At 36.2% G+C, this 21,072-nt stretch overlaps 1 protein-coding gene across 1 annotated transcript in view; it reads left to right on the top strand.

Annotated features, from left to right (window-relative positions):
• The window catches only part of PLXDC2 (plexin domain containing 2), a 1,268,934-nt gene that overhangs the window by 1,197,073 nt on the left and 50,789 nt on the right, over positions 1-21,072 (top strand). The gene's annotated exons all lie outside the window — the stretch shown is intronic.

Here is a 21,072-nt window from a genome sequence, read left to right as displayed (position 1 = left end):
AATAAAGTTATGAACCCCTAACCCGCCTCACTAACCCTATCATAAATAGTATTAACCCCTAATCTGCCCTCCCTAACATCGCCGACACCTAACTTCAATTATTAACCCCTAATCTGCCGACCGGAGCTCACCGCTATTCTAATAAATGTATTAACCCCTAAAGCTAAGTCTAACCCTAACACTAACACCCCCCTAAGTTAAATATAATTTTTATCTAACGAAATAAATTAACTCTTATTAAATAAATTATTCCTATTTAAAGCTAAATACTTACCTGTAAAATACATCCTAATATAGCTACAATATAAATTATAATTATATTATAGCTATTTTAGGATTAATATTTATTTTACAGGTAACTTTGTAATTATTTTAACCAGGTACAATGGCTGTTCCGATCAGCCAATAGAATGCGAGCTCAATCTGATTGGCTGATTGGATCGGCCAATCGGATTGAACTAGATTCTGATTGGCTGATTCCATCAGCCAATCAGAAAATTCCTACCTTAATTCCGATTGGCTGATAGAATCCTATCAGCCAATCGGAATTCGAGGGACGCCATCTTGGATGACGTCCCTTAAAGGAACAGTCATTCGTCGTTCAGTCGTCGGTCCGGATGGATGTTCCGCGCTGGATGTCTTCAGGATCCTGCCGCTTCGCTCCGGATGGAAGAAGATCGAAGATGCCGCCTGGATGATGACTTCAATCGGATGGAAGATCCTCTTCTGCCCCGCTTGGATGAAGACTTTGACCGGATCATGGACCTCTTCAGCCCCCGCTTGGGCTTGGATCAGGACATCGGAGGAGCTCTTCAGGACGGATCGGTGAACCTGGTATGGTGAAGACAAGGTAGGAAGATCTTCAGGGGCTTAGTGTTAGGTTTATTTAAGGGGGGTTTGGGTTAGATTAGGGGTATGTGGGTGGTGGGTTGTAATGTTGGGGGGGGGGGGGGTATTGTATTTATTCTTTTACAGGCAAAAGAGCTGAAATTCTTGGGGCATGCCCCGCAAAGGGCCCTGTTCAGGGCTGGTAAGGTAAAAGAGCTTGTAACTTTTTTAATTTAGAATAGGGTAGGGAATTTTTTATTTTGGGGGGCTTTGTTATTTTATTAGGGGGCTTAGAGTAGGTGTAATTAGTTTAAAATTGTTGTAATATTTTTATTATGTTTGTAAATATTTTTTTATTTTCTGTAACTTAGATCTTTTTTATTTTTTGTACTTTAGCTAGTTTATTTAATTGTATTTATTTGTAGGAATTGTATTTAATTAATTTATTGATAGTGTAGTGTTAGGTTAATTGTAGGTAATTGTAGGTAGTTTATTTAATTATTTTATTGATAGGGTAGTGTTAGGTTTAATTATATCTTAGGTTAGGACTTATTTTACAGGTAATTTTGTTATTATTTTAACTAGGTAACTATTAAATAGTTCTTAACTATTTAATAGCTATTGTACCTGGTTAAAATAATTACAAAGTTACCTGTAAAATAAATATTTATCCTATAATAGCTATAATATAATTATAATTTATATTGTAGCTATATTAGGATGTATTTTACAGGTAAGTATTTAGCTTTAAATAGGAATCATTTATTTAATAAGAGTTAATTAATTTCGTTAGATTAAAATTATATTTAATTTAGGGGGGTGTTAGTGTTAGGGTTAGACTTAGCTTTAGGGGTTAATACATTTATTAGAATAGCGGTGAGCTCCGGTCGGCAGATTAGGGGTTAATAATTGAAGTTAGGTGTCGGCGATGTTAGGGAGGGCAGATTAGGGGTTAATACTATTTATGATAGGGTTAGTGAGGCGGATTAGGGGTTAATAACTTTATTATAGTAGCGCTCAGGTCCGCTCGGCAGATTAGGGGTTAATAAGTGTAGGCAGGTGTCGGCGACGTTGAGGGGGGCAGATTAGGGGTTAATAAATATAATAAAGGGGTCGGCGATGTTAGGGCAGCAGATTAGGGGTACATAGGGATAACGTAGGTTGCGGCGGTTTACGGAGCGGCAGATTAGGGGTTTAAAAAAATATGCAGGGGTCAGCGATAGCGGGGGCGGCAGATTAGGGGTTAATAAGTGTAAGGTTAGGGGTGTTTAGACTCGGGGTACATGTTAGAGTGTTAGGTGCAGACGTAGGAAGTGTTTCCCCATAGGAAACAATGGGGCTGCGTTAGGAGCTGAACGCTGCTTTTTTGCAGGTGTTAGGTTTTTTTTCAGCTCAAACAGCCCCATTGTTTCCTATGGGAGAATCGTGCACGAGCACGTTTTTGAGGCCGGCCGCGTCCGTAAGCAACTCTGGTATCGAGAGTTACATTTGCGGTAAAAATGCTCTACGCTCCTTTTTTGGAGCCTAACGCAGCATTTGATTAAACTCTCGATACCAGAGTTAAATTTATGGTGCGGCCAGAAAAAAGCCCGCGGAGCGTTAGCAGCCCTTTTACCGCCGAACTCCAAATCTAGGCCTTACTGTCCCCCCTGTTAATGAGCTGTATCTGAACACAATTCAACAAAAACACTAAACCACATTCATTAAATTATCATTTTCACTAACAGAATCCATTTCAGTAAAATCTACGGCTGCAGCACTTACTCTCTCTGCCTCTCTCCCTTTCCTGCTCTGTAAGGATTCAGGAAGTGACAGTGGAACATTCCACTGCACTTAGAGGGGAAGAACAGAACTCTCTTTTTCACTTTAGCAAAGCTGCCAGCTTCACAAGACAGCAACAAACTAAATGAAAGTTGTTTTTTTCTGTTTTTGTTTTGTTTTATATGATTTAACATCTAGCCCCAACCCTAAATTCCACTTACTAATGTCTCTCACTGGATTGGGTCAGCCCAAATGGGACTGCCTCAAATAAGCAGATAATGGGCCATGCAATGATCTTAACCACTTTCATCCAGTAGATGGCGCAACATGTTGTGTAATGGTGGGCAGACCTGCTTGTGCCTCTCCATTGCACAACATGTAGCTCTGAAAAAAAAAATGCTGGGGAAAAAAAATAGCAATTTTTTTAAAGCCAATAAAAAAAAATATTTATTTTTGCCCATATGAGAGGTGAAGCACTGCCTCACCTGCCTCTAGTGACTGCACATCACTGGTGTAAAGAGGACACCGCCGGAGCAGGACGCTGAGAGACGCCGCGATTGTGGCCAGGTATACAGCTTACCATCGGGCTCACGGTAAGGTGTGTTTTTTCCTCTAACTGATTAGCGGGACTTTCAGCTCTTATCTGGTGTTCTGCTGGAAATCTGCTAGAAATTCTATACACCATTGAGATTGTCCAATCCAGAGTGCATTAACTCAAACCATGTATTAACCATTGTTTTGGAATTTGAGTGAGTTTTATATTAGATCACAATAAATATGCATTTAATTTAGTCCTCCAGTACTCTTTAGGCTCCTTATTCAATATTGTTTTTGGTGATTGACATTCTTTGGCTTAAAGGGATACTAAGCCCAATTTTTTTTCTTTCATGATTCAGATAGATCATGCAATTTTAAACAATTTTCTAATTTACTCCCATTATCAATTTTTCTTCGTTCTCTTGCTTTCTTTATTTGAAAAAGAAGGCATCTAAGCTAAGAAGTCAGCAAATTTTAGGTTCAGACCATGGACAGCACTTTTATATTGGTGCTGTCCAATCAGCAAGGACAACCCAGGTTGTGAACCAAAAATGGGCCGGCTTCTAAACTTACATTCTTGCTTTTCAAATAACGATATCTAGAGATGGAGAAAAATTGATAATAGGAAATAATTAGAAAGTTGCTTAAGATTGCATGCTCTATCTGAATCATGAAAAAAAAATGGGTTCAGTGTCCCTTTAACTGAGTTAAGGGTTAGCCTGAATAGGAGCATTTAGAGTACAATTCTGTGCGCCCTGTCTTCCGTACTTTTGCAACTCAGTAAGAGCCAGTAGGTTGAGAGAGCGCGAAATAGAAAAGGCTGTGACTAGAAGTAAGCTTATTGCAGACAGAGAATATTCTTTTTTTTTATACAATTAAAATATATTTTTAACATGTTTAAATAGTGCTCTTTCTTAGGCATTATAGAAATCGTTAGCATTTCTATCCCTTTTAGTACTTAATGTAATTAGATAAAAAATATAATTGCTTGGAAATGCTTAAAACACCCCTTTTTCTAATTACCGTATTAATATCCAATAGCATATGTTTTCTTTGACATGCTTTTCATGGTTACATTGCTTGATTCACATTTTTGCTCTCCTTCATGTTTCATTTTCCATTTATGTCTGTTAACCTAATTCTATCATTTCTGCAGTTTGTGCTCTTTTTTGAATTATTCCCAAGCTAGATAGCTGTGTTAATTTACCTTTGATCCCTTGATGTAATGTTTTGTTGAAGTTTCTAAATATAGAAACCACTATAAAAAGATATTCAGGGCAACAATACTAAACTGTTTAATAATACATCTTGAGAGATTCACTACACAACTGTCCCACATTTCTTTCCAAATAAACAGTCAAAATATGCAACATTTTCATATATTTTTAGATTCTAAATTAATATCTCAAAATGACAATCGTGAAATAAAAGGAACGTGATTGAGGAACGTGATTGAAGTTGAACTTTTTTCAAACTAAAAGGGCGCATTTAAAAGAGAAAATATTAGTCTTAGTTTTCGTAAAATTGATGTTGCTGTATTTGGGGGAAATATATTTAGATTTTATTTTCAGGAACCTGTCCCTGTCCATCAAGTTAGCCAGCAATCTAACTGTTCTTTCAAATTTAAATAAATAGTTTTAATTTACCTTTGTTCATGTAAAAATAATTGAATACATTTAAAGGGACATTCTAGTCAAAATAACCTTTTATGATACAGATAAGGCATACAATTTTCTTTCCAATTTACTTTAATTTGTGCTGTTCTCTTTGAATTCTTTGTTGAAAGCTAAACCTAGGAGCCTCATATGCTAATGTTTAAGCCCTTGAAGGCCACCTCTTACCTCAGTTTTTTACAGTTTTTTTCACAGCTATACAGCACTAGTTTATGTGTGCCATATAGATAACATGGTGCTCACTTCCATGGAGTTATTTATGAGTCAGCACTGATAGGTTAAAATACAAGTCTGTCAAAAGAACTGTAATAAGGGGGCAGTCTGCAGAGGCATAAACACAAAATAATCACAGAGGCAAAAAGTATATTAATATAACCATGTTGGTTATTCAAAATGGTGAATTGGTAATAAAGGGATGATCTATCTTTTTAAACAATAAAAGTTCTGGAGTAGACTGTCCCTTTAAATAATTAGCTTTCATATGCAGAGGATCATTTTTCAGAGTTTAGTGTCCTTTGAAAAGAAATATGAGGATTCATTTACTAAGGTAAAGGGTAAAACTACATGGATGTGGATTGCTTGGAAGATGCAAACTTCATTTTCTCTCTATATATATTTTGGTAAAAACAGACATTTATTCTCATTCTTTTCAGTTAAAATCTCTTTGTTGCTTGACATCTTTGTGAACTTATTAATATTGTCTGCTATCTTGATACAAGCATTGAAAATTCTGTAGCATTAACTGCACTGTTGACCCTAAGAATTCAAGAATGAATGTCATTAAGGTTTAGTGCTCAATTCAATTAAATCAGCTTCTTAACTTCCTTCAGAGCTATACAAATGCTTTATGCTGAATTTTGATTATTTTACGGTTTCGTTTCCTCCATTAATATCCATCCTAAATGCTTTTCTTGCTCATATAATGTGACATTTTCTATCTTTGTGAACTCCCGTTTATAGCACTGTGCAGTATTGACAAATTCCTTTTTAAATTGTTCTTTAAAACTAGCTTTTAAAGGGACATGAAACCCAATTTTTTTCTTTCGTGATTTAGAAAGAGCATGTCATTTTAAACAATTTTCTAATTTACTTCTAATATCTAATTTGCTTCATTCTCTTGATATCACTTGCTGAAAAGCATATCTAGATATGCTCAGTAGCTGCTGATTGGTTACTGCACTTAAAGGCCTTGTGTGATTGGCTCACATATGTGCATTGCTATTTTTTCAACAAAGGATATTTAAAGAATTGAGCAAATTAGATAATAGAAGTAAATTAGAAAGTTGTTTAAAATTGCATGCCCTATCTGAATCATGAAAGTTTAATTTTGGCTAGACTGTCCCTTTAAGCCCTCATTCAAAACTGCCAGGAAATATGACAGTTTTATGATCCTATTTAAATTAAAAAAAATAGGAAATGTATATGGTAATGTTTAACCCTGTGTCGTCCACTTAGTAAATTATACATGGGGTGTGACTATGTAATGGATTACATTACTTGCATCTTCCACAATATCTTAAAATGACATAAATAATACAATTACTGGTAATATATTATAAATTATATCACTGATTACATCATAACCTGCATCCCTAACAGTTTCCACGCTGCATTAAAAGGACCATGATACCCAAATATTGAAGCACTTGAAAGTTATGCAGCATAGCTGTAAAAAGCTGACTTGAAAATATCACCTGAACATCTCTATGTAAAAAAAAGGGAAGATATTTTACCTCAAATTTCCTAATTATTCACACGTCACTGTAAAAAGACTTTAAGCAGCCAGTCAGGATGCTTGTCCCAGGACTTGCAAGGGAGTGTGCATTAGTCATGTTCAGGCACAGTCATGTTATTTTCCTATTCAAGTTCTATAACATCTCATGTAAGCTTTCTACAGTTATGCTGCATCACTTTCAAGTGATTTAGCACATGAGTATTTTGTCCCTTTAAGTAAGACCCATGATGTCATTGCTCTTTGTAACCAAGTACCATTAGTTACACTCTCAACTAACATTAACACTAAAAGTTCTTGCAAGACGACATTACACCAGGGGCCCGATTCATCAAGCTCCAAATGGAGCTTAATGCAGCTGTTTCCACCAGAGCATTCAGGCTCGCCCGGAAACTAGAGTTAAGAAGCAGCGGTCTTAAGAAAAAAAAAAAAAAAAATATTAGAAATCATACAAAGGAACTGAGCTCTTTGAGCGCTTAAATGGACATTCCAGCTAAAATTGGAATCCACATGAATGCATTTAAATTTTGAATAGAATCATTTATGTAATATACATGTATAAGCAAAAATGCTTGTAATAAAAAACATTATCTGTTTCAAAAGGGTATTTAAGTATGCACCATGCACCAGCATTTTTAGTGCAGCACTTGATCAGAGAGCCTATGGTGCTTGCACCATCTGGTAATTACTCAATGTATTAATTGCTGACATGATTCAAGCCCCACTAGTACTCTGAGCAGCTGCAGTATTTAAAATGCTGCAGCACTAAGAATATCTAGCTATGCTTCACATGCACGTGCAGAGATAAATGTTAACACTAAAACAGTGATAACTTTTACTAGAAGCATTTTTGCTAATAAATGTATGTTGTATGTTTCTATTCAATTATGTAATTCATCTATGTGCATTTCAGTTTTGACCAAAATGTCCCTTAAATCTTTTTTAACATCCTTTGCAGCTTGTAATATTGGTTTAAGATGTTCAAACTGACAATTTTTTTTTTCTTTTTAAACTTAACCCACCATTTTTATTCTCACGTGTTAAAAAAATAAGATTTTCCAATCTTGCTTTAAGCACCTATAAAAAAAAATAGATAGGCTCACACAAAATACATTGGACCAAATGATCTGAAGTTTTCTGCCCAGGAGGGGTGATTTAAGACGTCTCGTCAGTACGGTGAGAGATGTTTAGCTTGCTATGCAGGGTTCTCAAAGTGATGGAGAGATTCCTACATTACAAGAAACGGTCTAAAACAAATCCCAAAGATTTTGTGTGATTTCTCTGCATGACAAAAAAAAAGAAAAAGATTTTTCAAAACTCGTGGAACATGTCAATGTTCACCAATTGACCAAACATGACACAGGCTATGACACAGCAAGCTGCACCAAGCACACAATTTAATTCCTGGGCTTCTAATATCGAGTCAAAGAGCTAGCTGTAAGAGGCAGCAGCTTCGTTTGCTGTGTCCTACCTGCAGTGTCATAGCAACTAAAAAAACAGTTTACAGAAGGTTAGTCAGCTACACATTTTAACACTTTTCTTCAAGGAGTTAAAAGTAAGTAGGCTGGAGTTTTAACAGATAATACTTATATCAGGGATATGTGCACAACAAACTATATGTATATGTGTATGTATGTGTGTGTATATATATATATATATATATATATATATATATATATATATATATATATATATATATATATACAGTATATACGTTGATTGGAGTAGCCGTGTTAGTTTAGAGATTTAGATATCAAAATAACAAGAGTATTGCATTGAGCATTGATACTTTTTTATTGGACTAACTATACATTTATAAGATGACAAGCTTTCTGAAGAGTGTCTTCCTTTTTCAAGTCTGAAGCAATACTAACCAATTTGATGGAAATTATATCTTAAAACATAGGATGGCTAAAAAACCAGAAAGTGTTACAGAGGTCTGAATGCAGAGGGGGTGAGGGGGGTTTAGGAGACAGAGGCAGACAGTGTCAGTAAAGGATAACAGACAGGGGAAATATATGGTTATACACAAGGCATATACTGACATAAAGTTATATATCAACATAGAATCAATATGTATTTAGATGTGAAATTAGGTAGGAAAAAAAGGAGAATAATAATGATGACAAAAGTGTGGACATAGGCTTACCTGCGTATCTATGCATAGAGTGTGGAATATACAATGCAATTGACTACAGTATATGAAAGTACATTACAAAAATTTGTGATAATGGGTTAGAAAGCAGAGTCCACATTTAGTCCAGAATTTAGCAAGTTGAAGTGCATTATCATTTTCATTTCAAAGGTTTTTCTTTCCATGGTGTTTTTGAAGTTGCCTCTGAGAATCTTGATTTTGAGGTTTTGGATGGAGTGGTCAGGTTGGGTGAAATGGTGACCAACAGGGGTACAGTATTTTGTTTCACAGTGGTTTTTGATTGAGTGTCTGTAAGTTCATCCGAAGGTGCAGTTTTTGGCTTGTTTTTCCAATATAACATCCCACTTCACATGCACTGCAATGTATCATGTATACCACATTTGCAGATATACATGAATATGCCCCTTTAATGTTATAGGATTTACTCTTGTGATTAGCTGTGCTGCTTTGACAACTGTGTTGACATAGTTTGCAGAGAGATTTGTTGCAGTGTTTGGTTCCATTTTGAGTTTTCTTGTTATTAAGGGGTAGCTTTCTGTGGACCAGTTTCTGTTTTAGGTTGGGTGGTTGTCTGAGTGCCAGGATAGGGGGTTTTGGAAAGATTTTTTTGAGTGTGGGATCCTCTAAGAGCAGTGGCTGTAAGTCTTTTATGATTTTTCATATTCCTTCTACTGCAGGGTTATATTTCACTACTAGTGGGATACGCAATATGTTTTTCTTCTCCCTGTATTGTAGCAAGTGTTCACGTGGGGTATTGAGGGCAGAGTTAATTTGTTTGTTTATAACCCTTGTTTTTTAACCTTTTTCTCTGAATGATTGGGGCAGTGTGATGAGGTATTTGCCACGGTCTGTGGTGTCTGAGCAAATTCTGTGATATCTGGTGGCCTGACTGTAGATTATGATTTTTTTAATGGGATTGGGGTGGGAGCTGGAGCTGTGGAGGTAGCAGCATCTATCTGTTGGTTTCCTGTATACAGATGAGTGCAATTTGCCATTTGTGATGGATATTGTATCCAGGAAGCTGACAGTCTCTAGAAAAGAGCTCAGTTTTTTCAATGAAGTGACATTTCCACCTCTTAGCCAATAGCTGTGCTTTCCCTTTGGCACTTTTCTGTTGGCAAGCATGGCTATTGGCTAATAGGTGGAAATGTCACCTATATACCTAATCATTAGTTTTTTTTGATCTGATAAATGTAGGTCTCCTTTATTTTTAGTGAAGGTAAATCATAGCGTTTTTGAAACGCTAGAATTTACCATCACTTAAAGAGGGCTAGAGATGATATAAAGATGTTTGAAATACAAATGGGGTCCATATTAAAAATAATACAATTGAAATCTGGAAAGCAAAGCATTAAATTGTGACAAGAAGCTAGAAATTGTGACTGATGATTATAAAGAACAGAATGTGTATAAGTGGTCTTTGGCCCCAGAGTAGAGGAGATTGTGTTTAATTCAAGAAGACCAGAACCTATACTAGATGCCAGTTTATTAATTTTAACAACAGTTTGAGGGCTAGAGATGATATAAAGATGTTTGAAATACAAATGGGGTCCATATTAAAAAATAATACAATTGAAATCTGGAAAGCAAAGCATTAAATTGTGACAAGAAGCTAGAAATTGTGACTGATGATAATAAAGAACAGAATGTGTATAAGTGGTCTTTGGCCCCAGAGTAGAGGAGATTGTGTTTAATTCAAGAAGACCAGAACCTATACTAGATGCCAGTTTATTAATTTTAACAACAGTTTGGGTTCTAATTCAAACTACTCTTACCACTGAATTAAATGGTTTGTGGCTATACTTATATCAATAGACCCTGATTTCATGATCTTCACAGCAAACGACTGTGGAGCAATCATAATCATGGACTATACATATTATAGTGATTAAATAACAATTACAGTGCCAGACTACATTTTACATTGCAATGCAAGACATCACTTCCAATGTATTATTTAAGCATCATTACTGAAAGGTGTCTCTACTGGATTGACAAACCTGCCCTTGAGTGTCTAAATGTTAAACATTTTGTATACCTTATTATATATTCACTCCTAAAAATCTATAAATGCCTGGACAAGCCACCTGTGAGGCCAAGTGTCTGCTCATAACTCCTTATTACAAGCTGTGACACTTTTATGGATAATTTTCTTAAATCTCTAGTGATGACTATGGAATTTTTTCTAAGCGATTCATCTTATCTTATATGGTGTTTAGAGTTGGTTGATATCAGGGATAGTAAATAACTAGTCACACTAGACTTCAACAGCCTTTACACAATTATCCCCCTCAATGAAAGACTGGAAGTGATTTACAATGCATTGGGATTCTATCTTTACATAGGTCCAACAACTGAATATTTGATTGAACTACTTGTTGCTTGTCTTCACATAACTATTTCAAATTTGAGCTGAGCTACTACAGTTAGCGAGCACAGCTATGAGCTCAAATTTAGTCCTTCGTACGCCATATTATTTATGACATTTTTTGAGACACATGATTTTTTTTTATAAGCGTTACATTGACAATATTATGCTTATGTGAAGATGTAATGAGAGAGAACTATGTCATTGGGTATCAGACCTAAATTCACATTGCGGTCATGTGCAACTAAAACTGACACATCATCGATAGCAAATAGCAATAGGTGGCAGACCCACAACTGGAAAGCCCAATGGATTCATAGGGGCCGAATTATCAAGGGCCGAATAGCCCTGAATACCCCTGTTTCCGAAACAGGAGTTAATAAACAGTGGTCTTAAGACTGCTGCTCCTTAACTCGTCCGCAGCCTCTGAGGCTGTGGACATCAATCCACCCAATCGCATACAAAACAGTTGATTGACACCCCCTGCTAGTGGCCGATTGGCCGCAAATCTGCAGGAGGCGGCATTGCACAAGCAGTTCACTATAACTGTTTGTGCAATGTTAGATGACAGTGTATGCTGGCGGCATTCAGTGATGTCTGGCGGGCATGAAACACTGCAGCGTATCATGTCTGCCAGGCATTGATAAATCGGCCCCATATATTCGGAACTCCAGTGTCAATATTGACTGGCATTCTTTTTCTTCTCTTTTTTTTTTCCACTTTTTCCTCTGTTCTCTTCTCTGGCTTTCTTTTTCTTTCATTTTCTTTTTATACTTCTTAGTATACAAGGTCTGTATTGTACATGGAAGAGTTTTGCCCACCAGTGGTGTTTTAAATTATCTTGCCATCCAAGGTTGATCTTTAATGATGTGCAATCAATTTCTGAGGTTAGTAAACCTTTAGTTCTTTAATCTATAGTTGGTTACATGATAAGACATTATACATTTATTGCATGCTGGGATAATAAGTTATATTTATCTCATATTTCACTTTTATTTACATTTTGTTTTCTATTTTGATTTGAGCTGTGATATTTTTACATCAAAATCTATTGGATTTCTGTAGTGGGTTAGTTTGGTTTATAAGGCACTGTGTCACATTTGCCTCTGTTTGTGCGAAGAAGAGGTATCTAAAACGCCACATTTAAGAGATCTTTGATCACTAAATCTAGTGAGTGCTGTCCTTTACTACTTATATTTTAACTACTTGTGAAATTGTGTAAAGATATGTAGCTGACTAAATTTATAAAATAATCTATTATAATTAATATGCTCAAACTAGCTCATGAATTAACCTAGCTATAATTCTACATAGAAATACATAGGATTACTTTCCCATAAACTTAAATCTACATTTGGATTATAGTCTTTAAATAACTTAAATGTTTGATATAAGGAGTTGCTTTAGCAAGCTTGTTAGATCTGTGTTGTTGCCCAGTAATTTCTTTCCTGCGACTAATTTATGAGGTGGAGAATTTTGTAAAATTGACTTAAAGGGATATAAAATGGCAAAAAACAACATATAGCTATGTGTTTAACCGCTGTACGACATAAATTTATTGCTGCTGCACATGTCTAGTGAGCACTAGTGAATACACCATTTAATATAAAATATAATAAATAAAACATAATACAGTGATAGTTTCCCCTTGTCCAAAAAGATATATATTGTTATATTATATGTTTGTCAAATGCTTGGCATTATGCATGTTTATTTCTCAGCTGTTTTTGTTGTTGTGCTTCGGTGTATAACTGAAAATATTTATGATGGCTTTAAATAATTTAATGCAGTTGACTTTTGTTGTCAAAATATGAGAAGAAAAACTCAGGATGTAACTTAGATCTTATACTCTTTTATGTGAAGAAAAAAGTCTAAACAACTACATTTATCATGACTCAACTGTATCAAGATTTCACCTAATTATAGATTCACTTCCTTAGGGCAGATAACTTATATATAATACAAAATGAAGTCTTTAAAGCTGCATGGAATCAAATCACTAAACAGGATTTCCAATTTGAGTACTGAAATGTACCTCAAAATCTGAGAACTCGCTCTTCAGAAATCTTCAATTATTCATTAGGTATTGTGCCAGCAAAAGATTTTAATAAGATAAAATTCTTTATTGCCATGGGCTTTCCTTCAATGTAATCTATAATCCTTGCAGGCATATCTAATAGTTTCAAGCTTGATGAATGCAGGGACTTAATCCCTTCTAGTTTAAGTTTTGGAAAACTGCAATCAGCAGGAGCTATTTTGTGACAGAAAATTGTGTATTTAATCAATAAGAGTCTACAGATAGAAGAGTTTTTTGAAGAATAGTTGGCAACGGCACATTTTTTCTCCAGACAATTTTATTCATTCAGCATGATTTCATCAAATATACAAAATCATAAGGAAACAAAATGTATAAATCAAAAGTACAAATATGGTTTCTATTTATTAAGAGTTCCACTGATATAAGTGCTTAAAAAAAACATATATTAGAAATGTGTGCTTATTTTATACCTAGCAAAGGGAGAAATATCAGCTGTTTAGGTTGTGGTTTAAAATAAAAAATATCATGAAAAAGAAATTCCAGGAAAAGGTAAGACTTCTTGGGTCAGATGTACTAATGTGCGGAGTACAAGGTTAACAACTTACATTAGCATTTGCTTGTGCAGGGCCTGTCAACCACCCTGAACAAACATGTTTGGGTTATTTATCTTTGCTACCTCAGAGATGGGACGGAGAGTTAAGAAGCAGCCATTGAATAACCTTTACTTCTAAATTTGTGGTAAGCAGGCTGACATGGGTTTCAGTACAAACCCAAATATTTTTCTAGGAAATTTTATGTTATAAACACTTTTAAATATGTTGAAGGTTTATGATGAACAAAATGTAAATTCATAGCTTCAACATACCATGTTTACCATTGCAAATAATTATAATTTAAAAAGTTGCACAGACCTAATCAAGGAAAAACGTTTTCATTAACCTCTTGACCGTCAAAGAGGACATTAACAGATTATTATACATCAAGTTGCAATCCTTTGAGGTATCCAATTGACTATACTCTTACTGACTTTAAATACATTGCCACAATTTTTTTTTTTTACTCATTGGATGTTTCACAATGGGCCTCTGTGTCTATTGTTGCTATAGGATTGATTGAGATTATGGGGCCAAATTATCAAGCTCCGAACGGCTTGCCAAAAACACAATTCAAGAAGGGTTTTATTAATTCCAAAAAGGCTTTGATAGACGCCTAATAAGAGTGATTATATTCTTTCAAATGGAAAATAACTCTAAAAAGCATACCTTTTATTCCCTAAGATTTCATATGTGTCATAATACCTATCTACCTACTAAGGATTGTAAAAGCATTAGCCAAGACCTCACTTTTCATAAAGATAAAACGGAAATGTGTTTTTAATATGACACAAAGTATAAAAATATAAAATTGTAAAACATGCAGATTTCACAAGCTACTAGTTGCTGATGTTGCATTTTGCATTATATTAGTAGGAGAGAAGCAATGCAACATTGACATTAAATACACCAGCGTAGAGTAAATCAGTAAGGAGAACACTTCAATGGACCCAGTATAGGGTGCTTCAAGCATTCACACATAACTATCTTGCTAAACATTTTTTATTTTCTGTATATAAAATAATTTATCATTTTCATAAATTGTCTCAGTGAAATGATCAACATTTGCAGTAGCAAAACTATTGTCCTAAATAATAAAAAAGCAAAAAAACAAACAAAAAAACATCCGTACAAAGCATATAAAACCATATTACATTCACCTCAGGAACACCTTGGAATACTGGTACCTAATTGTCACAATTACATGTAAATACAATCAGACACATGCAAACACACAGCCAGTCATAAACACAAACACACAGTCACACATACAAATTCATGCAAGCACAAAGTCCCAACACACATTCAAATATGGTTACACTGAAGCTGTTACATATTGTAAACGCAGTTATTCTTTCAAACACACAGTAAGCATGTTTTCTGTCCATCTTCAGCGGAAACTGTTTGAAAACAACACACATTGATGACACGCACAAGCACACACATATGTGGGTGTGTTTGTGCACACAACACTTAAAGCGAGGTAAAAGTGCAAAAAGAACCGCTCTACTGTGCATTATAACTATATGTTTAATCCTTACATTTCTGAAATGCACTTCTGGAAGCTAGTTAAGCACAATTGTTGGACCAATGACATGAGGTATATAGGTGTAGCCACCAATCACCAGCTAGCTCCCAGTAGTACATTGCTGCTTGAGAGACTTCCTAGGCATGTTTTATAACAAAGGATACCAAACAACAAAGTCAATTTAATAACAGAAGTGTATTTCATGCACTATCGGAACAATGAAAGTTTAATTTTGACTTTTATGTCCCTTTACTCATGTGGTGTGTATGCTGCTTGCTTGGGATTGTATGGTAAGTTGTTACCTAAGAGAGCTGAGGAGGGAAAGGGAAGACAGGACAAGGCCAGTGTGATAGAAACAAACTGATAATTAATCAAAGAAAGTAATCTAGGGCCTGGTTTCTCAACAGCCGGGCCGTGGCCCAGTACCGGGCCGTGATAGCCCTGCTGGTGGGCCCTGACCTGTCATGCCCCCACTGCACACTCTTACCCCACTGCACACAAGGGGCAGACTGAGACAAATCAAGGCCCCAGGAAAACTGTCTCACACTGACCCAAATGTATTCAAATTTATGCAAAAGAACATGGTAGCCTCCCTGCCCTAACCCCAACAGGCCCATCAACCTCCAGAGCCAGGACCCCCAACATTAAGGGCCAAAGAAAGGGCCCCCAACCTCCAGGGCCAGACCTCACACCGCATGTCCCTCACAGCGACAGACCCTCGGCAGGACCCCCACACTCCAGGGCCCCCACTAAACCCACATTGAACTGCTTAGTTACTGATAGGGCAAATCCCTGCTGCTTACTATATATATATATATATATATATATATATATATATATATATATAAAAATAAAACTACTGGGCCCTGGACTTTGGTTGAGAACCACTGATCTAGGGGACACTTAAAATTCAGAAAGCAATAAGTACCATGGGAGGGGCTGCGTGGTATGTGTTGCATATGATGATTTATTCTATTACAAAAAATAAATAAAGGTGAGGATTCAACATTAAACCACAGACACTAGTCCTTGACAAACCTTATTTTACTGGCCATGGTTGGTGAGTTAGGGAACACCCTAAAAATGTGTTTAACATAAGTTTTACTAAAATGATTAACCTTCAATTTTATCTCACTAGCTGGAAATGTCAACTTGAATATTCCTAGCCAAAAGTTTTTTCTTTTATAAAAAAATAAATAATTAAATCAATATGTTTAAATTTTTCCAAATAATGTTAATTGTATAATTAATCTTAGCTGAAAATTCCTGACATGGACTTGAATTGGTTCCAATAAAATTCAATACAGGTACCAGATTTTGGTGTAAGTTTATTAATAGTCGAGCAAACATGATTCGCTGTAGTCTGCTCGACCTCGCTAAATGCTGACAGCATACACTGTCGGCATTTAATTTTGCACAAGCATTTCTAGTGAAATGCTTGTGCAATGCCACCCCTGCCACTTCAATTTTAGACAAGCCCTTTGTTTTTACTTAATTTCATTTTCCCATATGTTATGCTTTTTTATTTATTTATTTGTTTTATCAATATTAAAACGTTTCTAAACAGTAGTTTACCATTTGTTTTTGCTGAAGGTTGTATTTTATGTTCACTATACGTACATAGCAAATTAAAGTGATGGTAAATGTAACTGGTTCTCTAATAAGATCTCAAATCTAAGCGCTATTTTAAGCACAGTTTAAGTAATCCATTTTTATTTTAAGAGACTGTTTTCTTTACTGTAAACCTTATCCACTGTAAAAGACGGCGGGGAAAGCTTTTAAAACTGTGCATGCGATCGCGTCTCCTTGCGTAGTTCTAAATGCTTTTTTTTTTATATGTGAGTGCCGTATAGCTAAATCGAAGATCGGTTAGAAAAAAATGTCACATTCTGAATAAAATGTATTTAAGAGCAGGTGGCAGGACTGGAGGGGTTAGAAGATAACATATACATTAAAAATTAAATGGTCTCATAAAAATTGAGTAATTAAACTCTGCTTAAATAGCGCTTAGATGTGAGATCATATTAGGGAACCAGTTATATTTACCATCAGTTTGCTGTTATGTAATGGGGTTCCTTGATATTTTTTTTTAGAAGTTTGTAGTTTTTTGTAGCTTTCCTCTTCTGCACAAAAATAAAAAATAAAGTGCTTCATACAAAGCCATCTGCACTTTAATTACCAAATGTATGTATACAATCTTTGCTGCTAGTACTACTACTCTTGCAGGTTGACAGGAGTTGAAATGTCACTCTTTTTGCAGCTAATTACAGCATTCCATACAGTCTAAGATAGTAGCATCTGATTTCTTTCTTTGTTTCCCCTTATCTTTTTATAATAGATTTTCTGCCTTAATCTCCTTTCATTTCCAGTTTTAGGATAAGGAATTCTAATATTCTTGATTTGTCATTAATGTTGATGCTGCTCATACAGACAAATAAATTAATTAAGGTGCAAGACATAAAAAATGTCCAAAACATAGGGATCTAAATATGAAGAGTTAATTAAAAATACATTAATAAACCTGCATTTAGTTTCTCACAGAGGAAATACTTTAAAGAAACATCAACATGCTTTAAATATACAAAAATAAACTGTTTATTTTTTTAAAATTACAAAAGTCCAGAGAATAATCAATTTAAAGCTTTTTCAAACTGAATATTATGCAAAACATAAATACTATGGTCTAAAATAATTAAACAAACATGAATACCTAATTATGAAATCCTTTCACCTCATAAACCTGAGCTCAATAACAGGAACCCATCACCAAATAAAAGAACATTCTTGTTTGTATTGCAATATTTAAGAAAAACAATAAGCGCTTAGTCTGGATAGAGACACTGAAATCTAGTTCTCAAAAACCAATATCCCGTAGGCACAGAAGGAGAAGATAATAATAAAAAGCTAATAATAAAATAATTACATAAAACTGTAAATGAAGCTATCTTAGAAGAAAAGAAACTGCCTTATGAATTGAAGAGACAGTGCATGAATAGTAAATACTTATCACACTATCTCTCAATGGGTGAACATTCACAATTATTGTTAAAGTCCGGGCATTATCTGACGCGCGTTTTGCTGGAGCTTTATTGAAGGCGTATCAGGGGTTTGCCTGTCCGTGTGTACCTGTAAAATAATTTTGTGCCATATACATTATTCAGTTGTTAAATACTTATTTTTTGTTAACAACTTTATTGCTATGGGCAAGAAAATGCCCGGACTTGTTTAACAATATTTGAGAGATATTCTGGTAAGCCCACCGATATCCCACCATTGTGGGGCTTACAAAATCATAGACTTTAACAGATCCTTTTTTTTTTTTTTTTACTCATTGGATGTTTCACAATGGGCCTCTGTGTCTATTGTTGCTATAGGATTGATTGAGATTATGGGGCCAAATTATCAAGCTCCGAACGGAGCTTGATGCCCTGTGTTTCTGGCGAGTCTTCAGGCTTGCCAAAAACACAAGTTATGAAGCAACGGTCTAAAGGAGGCAGACAGACATCGCCGGAAATCAACCCAATCCAATACAATCGGGTTGATTAACACCCCTACTACCAATGATAAATGCTGAGAGCGTATGCTGTCGGCATTTATCGATGTGCAGCGGACATGATCCACAATATCGGATCATGTCCATTCACATCATGATAAATAGGCCCCATAGAGTGTTCCTATTCATTTTTTTAATATTGGGATAGACGCATAGATATATTTGAGTCTTCAATGTATCTATTTTCAGGTACTCCGACAGTACTACCTGTACTGTACATTATTTTTTAAAAACATTTTTAATAGGTTTTTTTGTTGATACCCTTTTAATGATTAGAATAGAAGTCATGTTTTAATTTTCTGCTCTTTCTATACATTATAGAAATATAAATGTCAATCAAGTGTGGGCCTTCTAGCAGCAACCTTTTTTCTGTTTGAGATTAATAATCCCCATAGATTTCTCTGCGATAACCAACCCCCATTTTGACCTGATCCTGCTATGGTCCAAACTAATCTTGGCAGTTCCACAACCTATGCCGCTCAGATTGTTGGGCTCCTTGTTCTTGAAGGCCAAAGTCCACCTCCAGCTATGGCCCAATCCTGATTCTCTTGACCCACTAAGCCCATGCTTTGCTCAGGTTGACTGTGAGGTTGTGAAAGCTTTCCAGTACCACCAAGCTTGAACCTGGAGGGCTCTCACCCCTCCCGCTGCAGTGCTATTAATTTCCATCACCCCAAAGGGGACCTCATCTGGATCTAAATGCTTGCCCTCCTCATATAAATCTGCCATCTGCCATTCATCCAAAAGGCACAAGGAAGAATCCATATCTGTCATGTAAGTCTGCTCCGACCTCACCATGCACTCAGTCATCCATCTACACAGTACCTGAATCAAGACAATAGGAGACTTCTAGTCATTGAGAAGTGGCACTCCCAACCACTTGCAGCCCCATCTGATAAGTATCAGGCTCCACCACCACCCCATGAGCCATATTCTCCATCTACTGCCCAAACTATATTCCACCCCTGGCTGACCTGGAATACTTCTCCCCATTTGAATAGAGGAAATACACCCACTTATGGGGCTAGGGGGAACTACCTCAGGTTTGCCATCACTCCCAGGGTAATCCCATAACAACAAGGAAACTGGCTCCCTCTGCTCCCCAGATATCTCCACTTAACCATGAACTGATGCTAGTGGTAGAATGGCGATCCAAGCAACATCCGATTCTCGGCATTTCCAAACCGGAAGTGATCCCGGCCAACAAAGGTCATCCAAATACCTCCAATAAGACGGAGTGCCGTAGCCATGGCGAAACCGAGCCACAAATGCTGAGTTGCAGAAAAGAACAGGGAGGCAGGCACTTCAACAAGGCTTTAGTAAAAAGTGTAAATGTTTAATGAAAACAGGTTAAAAATAGTTACAGCAACAAACGCTGTGAGCACATAGACAGACATGTCTATGAATAAGCACCGCTAGGGGGGTGAAATGCGTCAGACACCTATGTCTGTCTGTCCTCCTGCCTTGTATATGTCTGTCTATGTGCTCACAGCTTTTGTTGCTGTAACTATTTTTAACCTGTTTTCATTAAACATTTATACTTTTTACTGAAGCCTTGTTGAAGTGCCTGCCTCCCTGTTCTTTTCTGCATCTCCACAAATGTAAGTACAGGCCTATAGTAAGTATGCCTTAACCAACAGCACTAGGAACCAATACAAATGTATAAATATATATATATATATATATATATATATATATATATATATATATATATATATATATATATAAAGAAACTCAGTTAAAAAGCTCTAGTATAAATATGTTGGGGATGGTTACCCTAGTTGTATTAGTTTGTACCCCGTAATTGCTTCACTCACATTGACCATAATACATTTATGCTACCTTTATGGAAAGTAAAGTTACTTTCACTAGCTTTGAATTACTTTTAATGTAAGACTGAGATCCTTAATGTTAGATTGTCAAATAATGGCAGTGTTTGCATATAAAAGAAATATGACGGGGGGCGGAGCTTGGCTGTTCAGTGAAATGGCCGCGTAGTGCAATAGCTCCTAGGCCCTAAGTTGTTAAACCCAGCAGTTATACCCGACCGACGCCTCAAATATAGCACCGTACCAGAGGACACAATCCCCTGAGCCTGGCTCATCATATCAACAGCCGCAAAACCCCTGCTATCAACTCCGGGCACGCTTACAACACCGGGCAACACCCGGGCCTGAGGGTGGAGACGACGCGCGCCTAGATTTCAGCTCAGAGGCCGAGAACTATACAGGGAGACACATCGCAGCAACTCAACGGCTGCCGCCACCCGCCAACGGTCACACACATCAAAGTACGTAACAGCTCTG

This window comes from Bombina bombina, chromosome 5, assembly GCF_027579735.1.
Source record: "Bombina bombina isolate aBomBom1 chromosome 5, aBomBom1.pri, whole genome shotgun sequence".
In the NCBI taxonomy this organism is placed as follows: domain Eukaryota; kingdom Metazoa; phylum Chordata; class Amphibia; order Anura; family Bombinatoridae; genus Bombina; species Bombina bombina.
This window is presented reverse-complemented; position numbering and strand designations above follow the sequence as displayed.